This window comes from Anabrus simplex, chromosome 5 (assembly GCF_040414725.1).
Source record: "Anabrus simplex isolate iqAnaSimp1 chromosome 5, ASM4041472v1, whole genome shotgun sequence".
Classification (NCBI taxonomy): Eukaryota; Metazoa; Arthropoda; class Insecta; order Orthoptera; family Tettigoniidae; genus Anabrus; species Anabrus simplex.
The window spans coordinates 310319598-310334420 of NC_090269.1; positions in this window are offsets into that span (position 1 = coordinate 310319598).

Genomic DNA, 14823 nt, shown 5'->3' on the forward strand with positions numbered 1-14823 from the left:
CTCTCTCTCTCTCTCTCTCTCTCTCTCTCTCTCGCTCTCTGATATTCTTTAATTCTGGAAAATTCGGCTGGTCGCGTTCATGTTGTCTTTGATCTATTGAAAGTGAGTGTTAAGTTCACCTTAAAATTCTCGAAATACGAAATCACAGAACACCATTTCGGTGCCACATCTGATGGTGAAAGGAATGAAGATGACGGATCATTTGAACAGGATCCCTCATGCTTTGATGCCTTTGAAGCGATGCGAGTTATACGAAAATTTGTCATTGCTTCTGATGATATGTCAATGAGTGCAAATTCACAGAGAAATTGTATCGAAAACTTGGTTAGTCAGTTTTTGTATTCGTGTGCGAGACAGATTACGATTAAAAGAGGCTTTTCTTGAACGAATTAAGAGTTGTCTTTAAGTCATTATTTGGTCTAAAGTTGCAAGACTCAAATACTGTAAAACGTCTTGGCAAACATGAGAGCAGTATCGTTGAAAACATAATTATGTCCACCACTCATGAACAAAATTGAGTCTGATGTGGTTGGATATATTTTGTCAAATGCTCATTCATGCTGGGAATCAAATTACGTCAGACCAAGTGATGTCCCAATGTAAATGAGGTTTCAAAAGCGACTCGTTTCAAATCGTAGTTTGTCTACTGAAATGACCGGAGAAAACCGTGTTATGTCCAGGGACATACTTTGTTACGTTGGCTACAATGGACGTTCGTTGCTTTCTTATTTCCGATATTCTGCAAATTAGACCGATATCGTATTCAATACTGAGCAGATTGAGGTCTGTTTCAGTATGATAATGAAGTAAGATGGGAACACTAAACATGACTAACAACCATTTTAAACAGGACATATTTGTATCTGTAGTATATAATATTTCCTGTGAAAGTATTAGTTTGTCCGACTCCTTGACTGAATGGTCAGCCTTGAGGCCTCCAGTTCAGAGGGTCCCGGGTTAGATTCCCGGCTGGGTGGGATATTTAAATCGGTCTCATTAATTATTGTGGCTCGGGGACTGTTTGTGTTTGTCCCAAAGCTTTCCTATTCATATTCAGATAACATACTACACTACCAACCACCACAGAAACACCCAATAGTGATTACATCCCTCTAAATAAGGTTGGCGTCAGGAAGGGCATCCGACCGTAAAACAGGGTCAATAAATCATACTGCCATTCTGACCGGATATCATATTGTATTATGTCCGAAGTGTTATTCAATTTTTTGTAAAACCCAATTCTGAAACGACTTAATTTACCGTGGCCCCTGAATGCTCGCATAACGTAGAACAGCTATACTCTTACAGCTTCACGATTACTTACTTACTTGGTCTGGCTGTGGTCTAATCATTTTTGTTTCTCCTATAACACTACGTTTCTGTGAGCGTAATACATTTTTCAAATATGTTCCTCATGGAGCACTTAAAATACTGTGCAAGCAATATTTCAATCATGTCCGACTCGTTGGCTGAATGGTCAGCGTACTGGCCTTCGGTTCAGAGGGTCCCGGGTTCGATTGCCGGTCGGGTCGGGGATTTTAACCTTAATTGATTAATTCCGGTGGCCCGGGGGCTTGCTGTTTGTGCTGTCCTCAACACCCCTGCAACTCACACACCACACATAACACTATCCTCCACCACAATAACACGCAGTTACCTACAAATGGCAGATGCCGCCCACCCTCATCGGAGGGTCTGCCTTACAAGGGTTGCACTCTGTTAGAAATAGCCATACGAAATTATTATTATTATTATTATTATTTCAATCATATTTCTGGCACTTTTTACATCTTCCTGGGATTGGTCTTCATGATCACTTGGCCTAGTTTTACGACCACATAACCTTCCTGACGCCAACCTTGTGCTAACGCAAGCAGTATTTAAATAAAAATATTAGAAGAGATTGAACGTGCTTCGTTTCTATTATACTGTACGTATTTGGCTGCCTTTCACTCAATACACAGTCCCGGTTAACGCGCGGTTAACGCGTGATCCCCTCACGCGAGTTTATCGCGCTTTTAGGTATACAGGTGTCCCAGGAGGAATGTTCAGTATTCAGGGATATGACAGGAATGATCATTTGAAGCAAAAACCTTCATATGGACTTATGCCCTATTCCGAACTGTTTCCGTGATAGAACACATTTAATGTACAAATTTTGGGTGCTAATGGCGCGCACGTATGTGTCTTACGTCTTTGACGTTTTAGGTCTATCCCAACCTACTTCGTTTCTTTCAACCTCTTTGCTCGGGGTGTCTTTTTGCCATTAAAGTAGCCCGTTGATCGCGCAGTTGTCCGTGGTGTGTTATGAGTGACGTTGTGCGAGGGACTGAGAGTGAATCAGAGAGATGCATTGGTTTACTGTGTTTGTACACGAGCTGGCTAAAATTCCACACATGTACACTAATGAAGAATATACATAAATGGCGTATGTTTACGGCTTCTGCGATGGCTGTGCTCCTGCTGCTGTCGAGGAATACCGTCAGCGCTTTCCGACACGTCGAATTCCTGATCGTAGACTGTTTATCAGAGTTTTAAGCACATTGCGTGAAACAGATATTCTTCCAAGTTCCCAGTTTTCTTCTCAACCTGTAGTTCAACAACCTGTATAGGAACAGCAACATATTGTTGAAATGGTGCAGCGTCGTCCTACTACCAGCATACAGTGATTTTCTGCACGTATCATTGTCCCACGAACACGAATATGGCGAATATTACATGTGGAAAACTTGTATCCATTTCAAAACCTCAATGAGGTTGGGTGGGTAAGGGGCATACGTGCCCGCCACTAGCCCAAAAACAAATGTATATTAAATATGTTCTATCTCCGAAATCATTTGGAATGGGCCATATATCCACATAAAGGTTTTTCTTCAAATGCTCGTTCCTGTCATATCCCTGAATATTGACCATTCCTCCTGGAACATTCTGTATAGTGTTATATTTTAAAATGCACCGAGGTGTTAAAGGCAGACTTGGTTCACCATTACGTCGCAGGAATCGGGATCACTTACTGAAAGGAGGCTTTTTAACGTATGAGCAATGATACCGGTCATATTTCCTCGTATTAAGGCCCCTCAACGACTTAGTGGTTTAGGTAGGACTAGATTCTGAAACTTCTTTTAATGAAGGTATTACCTAATCGAACACGGTACGCAACTTATCTCCAAAGAGATGCTTTCCAAGAACATGAATTGAGGATTGTTACCTAGCCCTTTCCAACCCCCTTTAATTTTAGTGATGTAAAGAAATACTCAAGTGAACATTAAACTACAAACTACAAGTATGTAATATTTTAGACTTCCCCCAAGTTTAATTTATCAGAATAACACAACAAATGGCCTGCCCTCCCGAAACAACTTCAGAAATATTTTCTGATAAATCTGTTGTTGAATATCGAATTCCTCACATAATATAACTTTGTGAAATGGTGGGTGAGAATTATGGACTTCAAACTTTCCAACAGAAGGAAGAAACACACGAGGTCACGAAATCAAAACAACTGTTCTTACCAAAATTGCTAGCCCATACATAAATAATTGTGCCCTTTTCTTTCCTGAATTTTTAATTAAATAAGCCTACAAAGCTACAACATTCAGCTGGCATGTATAGTAACACCTATAAATCAATTTATATCCAGTAAAACTATAACTTTCTTCGGAAATCAGAATGATAACTTTGCAAATACCGAAAGATAAGCCGATGTTCAGTGACAAATGTAACATCGTGTGAGAATATTTTTATTCATTCAACCGAATCATTAACCCTCCTGTTAAATTAAACATGGAATTAGGCACATTTTTGTGAACTGGTGACAAAAATTCCTTACTCACCCCTCTAAAGGTCATCATGGCCCTGTACAAACTACGGAGATGGCTCTGCCATTCTGGTTTGTTTTAATGCAGTGGAACAGGAATATAACAGGAAATCCAGTAATCAACATATGCTAAGGGTAACGGATATTTTTTGATGAAGCAAGATTGGTAGCTACAGTCACTTAAATGCGGCCAGTATCCAGTATTCTGGAGATACTGGGTTCGAACCCCACTGTCGCCAGCCCTGAATATGGTCTTCCGTGGTTTCCCATTTACACACCAGGTAAATGCTAGGTTTGTACATTAAGGCCAGGGCCGATTCCTTCCCACTCCTAGCCCTTTCCTGTCCCATGGTCGCCATAAAACATCTCTGTGTCGGTGCGACGTAAATCAAACTCGTAAAAATATGGATAATGAACACATGTGAGGTGCATAAAATTGAATTTATATAGACACCTAGGACAAATAATTGGTCCGGGGTAGGGAAAGTAAGTGAGAATACAAAAATTGAGCAGTAATAGTACTCTGGCTACTTCGTATGAGTGCCGTAAATTTATCCTGTTCGTTAGACAAATAGAAACTGAAGATGAACGTATGTTCTATATTTATGTACAAATTCAGACAAATTTTGAAGAGAAACTCCATGCCATTTAAGTCAATAAAATATAAATTATTTGTAGTTTATAATAGCTTTTCCTGTACGTCTTGAGAGGCCATGACATTCTTAAACGTTTTGGACTAATCGCTTGCTGAACTACTCCAGTTCTACTAACTATATCCTAATACCACACGGTCAATTACTAGGATGTCATATGGATTTATTGTGAATTATCAATCATTAAAATCATCAAATCATTCATACATATCATGATTTTATACGACATCACTGGATTGGAAAGGGTTATGAACATGTGATAGAACAGATTTCTCCACCCATCGAAGCTTGCTACAGGTTTGCCTGATGTCTAAGGTCATGTACCCCTTCTGAAAAAACGCGAACTTTAAGCCAGTAGTTTAAGTCACTGTGCAAAAACACCCACACCCTATTCAGAATTTTTAAGTAAGGTCTATTTAGGATATCGTCGCTTGAGAATACAGACCTCATGTGTGCATTTTTTCTTAAATGTTTTCTTATTAGTTCATTGTGGCTATCTAAACCATCCGAATAGTTCTGTGGAGACGACGTAACAAAGTATTCTTGAAATCAACCAGGGCCGCCAACTTGCATCTCGCATATTATTACACCCGTCTACAGAATCCCAAAGTGAAATCCTTAAAAATAACCTTTTTATCAAGTTTAATTCTAAATTTTTAAATTTTATTTTGAAATATTAGGACAGTTTTTACTTATAAAATCAGGATTTTATTACCTACGAATTCCCTGTCATATAGCGACGATATATTATATGTCCAATACTGATTAATCATCTACGTGAACTTTCAAGGATGATTTTAAGAACCTTCCAGGGTTAATGACTGTCAAATTCCTTAAGTCAACAACAATCGTACTCAAGCATGTGAAGACGTTAAAATAACCAGATTCCACTGGGACATCGTAGCCGACTGCCATCGTCTCCGACTTCTAGTGGAAGAAAGTGATATGTATCATACCAAGATTAATATCCCAAAATTATCGATTATTAGGGATTCATAAGTGAACATTTTTGGGACTTAAATTTTATGGTCGCTAGCATTATAGATAGACAGATGATAGACTGTCATTTGTTTGCCCTGCTAAAGTTAGGAACAGCTGTCCCTGTCTTAAACAAAACTAGTAAAAAAAATTACTAACTACAAATCTTAAAATGTAACCATCCAAAACCTTAGACTACATAGAACTACGGCTAACATTAACTGCTTATGTATCAAACATTATTACCGCTTTGAAAACATACAAAGAATTATTTGTAAAAAAACAGAATTACGTTACGAAGTAGAATTGTATGAGAAATAAAAGTTACTTTTGTACTGTAATTTTCCACCGAGTTTAGAAAGGTTCAGAAGAAGGATTGAATAGAGAGGGTGAAGAGTGTTAAACAGAGGACGAGGAATTAGGAAAGTGATAAAGTAAACTCGTGACGTCATCCCGAGGAGGTGCAGCTCTTCCAGGCACACCCACAATTCAACTACATACCAGCCCCTACAGCCGCTACAGGAGGAAAGTGACTATTGCCTTGTTATTTATGTCTTTCTATCATACTTATTTCATGCAAGTTTACATTTTTTGGACACTGATTCCCCTTTAGTAAGCAGTCTGGCCTATGCTGACGACTTGGTCTTAATGACAGATTGTGACGAAAGCCAGCAGTCTAATATCTAATAAATTAGCGTTTCCAAGACTAAAGTGATCTCAGATAAAGAGAATTGAATGTCAGATCGGGGAACAGGTAGATAATTTCAAGTGTTTAGGATGTGTCTTCTTCCGGTATGGTGGTATAGTAAGTGAGATTGAATCAGGCTGCAGTAAAGCAAATGCAGTGAGCTTGCAATTGCGATCAACAGTATTCTGTAAGAAGGAAGTCAGCACTCGGACGAAACTATCTGTGCATGGGTCTGTTTCCAGACCGACATTTTTACTGGAGTGAAAACCTCGTGGATTCAGTATATCCCATTCATAGGTCAGAAATAACAGACATGAAAGTAGCAAGGATGATTGTTGGCACGAACAGGTCGGAACAATGGTAGGAGGCTACTCGGAATGGTGAGATAAAGGATAAGTTAGGAATGAACTCGAAGGGTGAATACGCATGAACCGTCTTAGATGATGGGGTTATATGGGGCGAATGTAGGAGGATTGGTAAGCTAGGAGAATAATGGACTCTGTTTTGGAGGGTAAGAGAAGTAGAGGGAGACCAAGACGACAATGATTAGACTCAGTTTATAACGATTTAAATATAAGAGGTATAGAACTAAGTGAGGCCACAGTACCAGTTACAAATAAAGGATTATGACAGTGGTTAATGAATTCAGAGAGGCTTGGAGACTCAGCGCAGTATGTATGTATGTATGTATGTATGTATGTATGTATGTATGTATGTATGTATGTATGTATGTATGTACGTATGTATGTATGTATTTATGTATGTATGTATGTATGTATGTATGTATGTATGTATGTATGTATGTATGTATGTATGTATGTATGTATGTATGTATGTATGTATGTATGTATGTATGTATGTATGTATGTATGTATGTATGTATGTATGTATGTAATATGATATCCCTCTGACTTCTTGCGGCAGATAATTGCATTCATGAATTACAGCAACTATGAAGGAATTTGACTATATATGGTAAGAATATGCATGTTCCGTGCTCTTGTGATTTTTCGTGGCGTATACATAGATTATAGAAACATTGTTTTAGGGTAAGAGGGAGTATTGAGGTTTGAAGTTCGTTGCAGTAATGATCTTGTAACTTTTGTAGTGATCCATCAGTACCACCGTGCTAAGTACATGAAATGTGACGCACTTTCAATGGTGTTCCCGTCCAGGGCCATGAGAGCGTTGGCGAATTTCTGTTTGCTGATTACAATTAATTTTGTTTCCTGATTTTTTTATTGAGGCCAGGTAGTGTTCAAGGGGAATCGAAGGTCTTCTAAATTGTCAGAATGTTGTCTATTTGTTTCGTGTTGATCTTGATTACTTATCAACTTCATCAAGTGCAGTTCGGAAAATGGCTTTAAAACACGTTCATACGTAGTAAGTGTTGGAGAGAAGGTACACGCCGTTTCCGGAATCTTGGTCCTACTTTGTTGTGAGATATTTGGTTTCAATTCGGCTTCTTCCGATGTTCGAATTTTACTGTCAAGCCAATATGCTTCAATTGATGAATCATGTTTAATATTGTTAACATTTTCATAATCAATGGTACAATAATGGCAGCTTATTGCTGTTCAATACATTTTCGAACTGAAACATATACTTAGTTGAGAAGGAGCATAGCATTTGGTCGCATTCCGACAGTCACCCGGTATCGAAGCTTGTGGACTATTGATAGCCTCTTTTAGGATAGCAGAGAATCGAGTTTCAACAAATGATTATCTTCCAAGTCGCTTCCTGATATTCGGTAACTTCCCATCCCACTCTTCTATTTGTGGCCGAACAGAGAGTCGAACTCGAGCCAAACAGACGGGAGTTTAAAACATTGTGGTGGACACCTTCTGCCACTGCGAATTCAGACCTAGTGTATGTACTGATTTACTGAGTTTAGGTTAGACAAGGATTTTATAAATATGGTGGCCTGGGATTGTCTTGCTTTTGAAACGGGAAGGTGACAGAAAATCAAGTCAAAGAGGTGGGACAGTACGATAGTGTGATGACGACGACAATATGAGGGAAAGAAACATAACTGTCAGCCTCTTATTATGTTCGAGGTAGGAGGAAATGTAATAATAGACATCTTTTGGGCTTATGCGGTGTCAAGAAATTAAGGTGAAACTCTACGATTCGCAGGGAATTTTGCTCCGCGTCTTCAGAAGAAAATCCCGATTGTTCATGAGGAAGTCTTCTACAATAATGAGGGTTTGATTTTAAGAATCCTTTAACGTTGGATCCGTAGTGGATTTACGTAGGTAGTTCCCTTCCCTGTCCTTTATATATTGTTATTTCGTTTCGGTGTTTCCTAAATTCGTAAGTTCGTCATCACTATACCTCGGATTTGTAGGTGGTAATAGATTAAAATGCAAAGTAATTTGGTTTGTAGGAAGTGTCACGCAACCCGTTGTACCATAATGTAGGAAGAGTAGCATAAATTCAGGGAGTTCTATAGGCTGTACCCCCTAATACCTATACAAATCTCATAGCATAACCGTTGTACAGTGTAGGGTATACTTGTTACTGGCTTAAGCAAGTTTTCATTCTAACCTATCAGCACCTAACAATCCGGATTCTAGTCATCACCATTTCGTTCATTCCAAGCTATGTGATACGTGTTTCATATTTTCATAACTTGTGTGCACCGGTTATGCCTCCTCTCTCTCACACTGTCTCACATCATTATCATCCTCTAGTTTTCTGCGCATTCTATGTTTCCATTCTTCAGCTCTGTTCTCTTCTATCCTAGTGTCTTTCGTTGCATTGTATTTTGTTAGTTTCTATTTATTTCTTCTACCACATTCCTCCCTGATTCGTTTGATGTCGTCTCTGTTACTTCTTACTTACACACGGTGTGATAGAACTTAATTGGAGGTATAAGGAGCGCAGCGAGGGATCCAGTCAGCCGTGATTGGAGCTTAATGTTGTCCTCAGCTCCCGCTTGGAGCGCTGTGCCAGCACAGAGCGAGCCACCTGGTGACGAATGAGCGTACCACTACAGCTTCAATGGTAAAGCATTCTTAAATTGAAACCCTCATTATTGTAGATCTTCCTCGTGAACAGTCCAGATGTTCTTCTGAAGACGCAGAGCAAAGTTCTCTATGAAAGGTGAAGAGTTTCATCTTACTTTCTTGACACGGCATAAACCCGTATAATGTCTACAAGTACGGGCCGTGAAATCATCAATTTTAACACACATATAATAATGTTTGATTATCAAGATGAAGGAATCTGGATGCAGAAATTTAAGGGATATTAAATGCGAAAAAATTAAAGATATAGCTGCCTCGGGACTGGAAGGGAATAGGTATTCATCAATAGAGGTCGGATGTATAAAATGATCACCAGTAAGTGTAGTTGCACTAGACTTATCGGAGCCACAAGTTGTGGGTCACTGACTGGCTCCCACCTACGTCAAATGTGATATACTGATAGTTTGATTGTTTGGCACCTTAAAAGATAAATCATCATCGCCATCAATTTCAGAGCACTATCCACCTCGTCAACTTGATGATCAGCGTTCGTCCACAGAACTGCCACAGTTTTGTTGCTTTGGTCATTTAAGATGCTTTTTAACATCAAGAGGAAGCAGAAGAACTTTTACATTTCTAACCGCGCATTCGAAAGTGAAATGGTTGTAAAAGGCGCTACGGTCAGAAGACAATGGCAAGGGAGGTCAGATGTTCAGAATGAACGTTACGACCCCGGAACCTCTAATATACTTATCTTTGACATAACTAAAAAAGTAGCGAAAATATTTTTAAATATTAGGAATATAAATGAATCAACTGTTACTGCAATGATAGGAGGGAAGTCTCAACGACGAGGTAAAGGATAATTTGGGAATGAACTTGATGGTGCCATCACGGGAGGCGAACGGATAAGGATGGGTTACGTGGAAGAATAATGGACTCGAACATAAAGAGTAAGGGAAGTAGAGGAAAACAGATGTGACGGTGGTCACCCATAGCTTTTTAATGATTGAATGATAAGAGTTGTAGAACTAAACATGGCCTTTGAGATAGTTACAAATAGAGTTTTAAAGAAGCGGTTATTTAATTCACAGTGGCATACAAAATTAACACTATTTATTTACTCGAGTCAGAAGCATACAATAGAAGTTTTTGTTTTCATTTTTACATTACAATAAAACAGAAGGAATTTTTACAGATATATACCAAAATGGTGTTAAATATTCTTTGCCCAGAAGCGAGTTACTGCCACAGCATTTCCTTGTGCCTTTAGCAAATTCTCCTCACTGCAAGAATCAGGGCAACACGAGCACTGACAAAGATGCTTGGTAGTCTGCACCACTTCGCATTCACATGGTGGTGATACATCCAAATATCCCCATTTCACTAGGTTTTCCTTAGACTTTCCAACACCTGTTCTTAACTTGTTCAATCATCTCCATGTGATCCAGTCCTGTTGGTAAGCATTCAGCTGGTTTTGTCCGTGTTTGAAGATGACTTCTTCTGGCTACCCACAATGTTTCTCTGGATTTCTACGGAGATGTATTTAGTGGAGATGTTGACTGTAAGAAGCTCCTCCTATATAGGCTTTGGTGGAGTGTGTCTGTGTAGTAGATGTAGCTCATTTTTTCAACATTTTTCCTTTCAGCATATGCGGTATATTAGTAAGAGCAATTCCTGCCATACAGTACAGTTTGTCAACTGCAATCAATTCCAAAAGAACACTGAAAGGTATTATTTTTTTTTAATGTAGTTTCTGAACTTTCTCTTATATCAGTCGTAATAAATAGAATATTAATTAAACTGCACAGTTTTGAAAGACCGGATTAAAGTCAGTGAACTGTGACTGAGGCAAGTTTTGGTCACCAGAGTGAACGCGGTTTTCTCCTGATTTGTCCACACCCTTCTGGACACATTGTAGAACTGCAACGTCAAGCAAGATCTTCTGCAGTATAATGCAGAGATGACCATATGATTTGATGCCCGAAGGTGCGTAACACTTGATTTTACTTAAATATGGTCACTGACCATTCTGTTTAATCAGTCGCAAATTATCCAGCATTACATTAACTGTAGTTCACAGTTTTCAAAGTCCAGATTAAAGTCAGTGAACTGTGACTAAGTCAACTACGTTCCATTAGAGAACACCGAAATAAGCTTATTTCGATTACTGAAAGAGATTTTGTTATTCTAGCGTCGTGGTAATGAAAGAGAGTTTCCACTACTTGTACCTTCAACAATGATACCCTTGTATTTAAAATAGTATTCAAACGCTTTTGTTTATATTAAGCTGTCTGACTCGTTTAATTCAGCAGGTATTCACTCAATTGTTTCGAAATGATAAAACAAGGAATGTTATTTTAGTTCCGAGTGAGTAGAAATATTTGCAATATCAAAGCTAAAACACCTCAAAGGAAAAACATTTCTCTTTAGTGCCGGACACAATGAATGCTGACAAACGGAGCTTGAATGATCTGTGATCTGCTCTCTAAAGTAGGTAGTTAACCTCATGTCAAGATAAAAATGTTCCAATGACTTCCATTTGAAACCACCTCATAGTTAGGTGAACAATTATGGAGTGAAGTAGAGAGAGAAATCATAGTACTTCTAGTCGGATGAAGCAAGTTTTAGTGTCAAAATTGAGCGTGGCTTCCTCCAGGTTTCTCAACATCCTTTCCGGATACATAGCGAAACTGTAAACCTTGCAACATCCAGCGAGATCATCTACAGTATAATGTACAAGTGACCGTACAACTTCTTAGATTAACTCTATATAAACCGCCTGTCTCTTTTAGTAATTTCAATTTAATTTATTTTTATTAGTTATTTAAGGGGAGTATCAAAGGTCTATTCTGGTAATGTTAAATTTAACAGATTTGCATCCCGGTTTCTTTGGAACTGATCTAGCAAATAAAACTACATTTTCCAGTGACATCTGAATTATTTATTTTCCTAATATTTAAAAATATTTTCGCTACTTTTGGCGTTCTGTCAAAGATAATTATACTACAGGTTCCGGGGTCCTAGCGTTCATTCTGATCTAATACATTTACTGATCTACTTTATTGGTTATATCTTTATTAGAAATAAAGATATGGACTTTTATATCAAGTTTTTAATTTTTAAAATGTATTTATGTTAAAGTCCGCCTCTATAGTGTAGTGGTTAGTGTGATTAGTTGTCACCCCCAGAGGTCCGGGTTCGATTACCGGCTCTGCCACGAAAATTTGGAAAGTGGTACGAAGGCTGGAACGGGATCCACTCAGACTCGGGAGGTCAACTGAGTAGAGGTGGGTTCGATTCCCACCTCAGCCGTCCTGGAAGTGGTTTTCCGTGGTTTCCCAGTTCTCCTCCAGGCAAATGCCGGGATGGTACATAACTTAAGGCCACGGCCCCTTCCTTCCTCTTCCTTGTCTATCCCTTCTATTCTTCCCATCCCCCGTAAATCCCCTGTTCAGCATAGCAGGTGAGGCCACCTGGGCGAGGTACTGGTCATCCTCCCCAGTTGTATCCCCGACCCAGAGTCTGAAGCTGCAGGACACTGTCCGTGAGGCGGTGGAGGTGGGAGCCCTCGCTGATTCCGAGGGAAAACCAACCGTGGAGGATAAGCAGATTAAGAAAGAATTTATATTGAAAAATTATTTATGATAAAACTATGAATGATATCTCTACAATTATAGACCCATTTAGAAACAATAATACTTTTAACGAGAGGTCAAATTTTTGAGAAATATAACTTAAGTAATTTGTAACAAAGTGTAACAAAACATGGATGCTACCATGTTTCTTACCACATAAACACGAGGTAAAACGTTATGTCATATTAACCAATGCATCCATCTTATGCAACAGGATTTTTACTATAAGCCAAACAAATTACCTCCTTCTAGAGCAAATAGTTCCCGAGATATCTTGTCTTAACTGAATATGTGCTCACGAAATCTGGACAAATATCTTGCGCAGGAACGTATATTTCTTTAAATTTTAAATTTAAATTTATAAATGCTTGTAGTCATCCACTATCAACGAATCATACATCAAATTAAAGAGGAAACTCCAAATAACCATTTTCCATAAAAAGCTAAGAATTGATACTTTTCAACTACCAATATTACCTTTTTTACTCCTTTTAATAAATTATTATCCAAATTATAATGTTCCCAGTTTCTGTAAACATCATTTTCATCGTGCCAAATGTTTGCAATAATTCCGACCTGTCCATTATTAGTTTTAATTGGTGATCTTTTCATCTAATCCTTAAATATTGCCCTTGAATTATCTATGGGATGGTTTTTGGTCTACTTCCTAGCGATGGAAGCGTAATATGTTTTATATCACTCAAAATTATCCTACATTCCTTCCTTTGTGGCATGATACATCATGAAAAACCAATTTCCTCGTACGAAGTATTAAATGCATCTTGTAGAACTCGTAGTTCATGGTACAGTCCAGACCGAGCTCGATAGCTGCAGTCGCTTAAGTGCGGCCAGTATCCAGTATTCGGGAGATAGTGGGTTCGAACTCCACTGTCGGCAGCCCTGAAGATGGTTTTCCGTGGTTTCCCATTTTCACACCAGGCGAATGCTGGGGCTGTACCTCAATTAACGCCACGGCCGCTTCCTTCCCAGTCCTAGCCCTTTCCTGTCCCATCGTCGTCATAAGACATATCTGTGTCGGTGCGACGTAAAGCCAATAGCAAAGAAAGGTACAGTTCAGTGCATGAAAATTTACTGATATAGAAACAGTGCTTTTGTTGATAATAGAAGGTTATATTTCATCTGCTCCGCATGTGACGAGTCTCATATCTCGTTCTAGCAATTCCCTTGAGTTGATCGACAGCCTACACTTACCCTTGGTTTGCATTCGGTGGAACAATTGATTGGCTGAAAATTTCAAACAATATTCAGAATTTAGCACTGCAGTGAAACCGCTTAAATATTAGGGTCTAACATTAAACATAGTTTGGAGTAGTTTTATTCCTTTGCATGACTGTAAATATAAGTAAACGTATTTTCATTAAAGTTAATTACATTATTTTTATTGCGTCTCAGAATGGGACTTTTGAAGATAATGCGAAAAAAATTAATATAATAAATCAAAATTATTGAATCTGTAACGCAGAAAATGTACATTATTATTATTAATATGACTACGGGACCAGCTAATGCTATGATCAGCCTAGCTACACTGAGTGTGTGTGTGTGTGTGTGTGTGTGTGTGTGTGTGTGTGTGTGTGTGTGTGTGTGTGTGTGTGTGTGACCGCGCGCTACTATGTTTCATCCACTTTCCTTTTCTCATTACCGGTCGAGTTGGCCGTGCGCGTAGAGGCGCGCGGCTGTGAGCTTGCATCCGGGAGATAGTAGGTTCGAATCCCACTATCGGCAGCCCTGAAGATGGTTTTCCGTGGTTTCCCATTTTCACACCAGGCAAATGCTGGGGCTGTACCTTAATTAAGGCCACGGCCGCTTCCTTCCAACTCCTAGGCCTGTCCTATCCCATCGTCGCCATAAGACCTATCTGTGTCGGTGCGACGTAAAGCCCTTAGCAAAATAAAAATTGCCTTTTCTCATTCACTTTCACTTCTCACCTAGAGCTGACCGCCGTTCATAGGTTACAGATTGTGTGCCGAAATTTATTTCAAACCTTTACAAGGTTGGGTCATCAAGGGACTGGATTGGCCTACATATATTAGGCATTTTCTGCCAACATATGATAAGA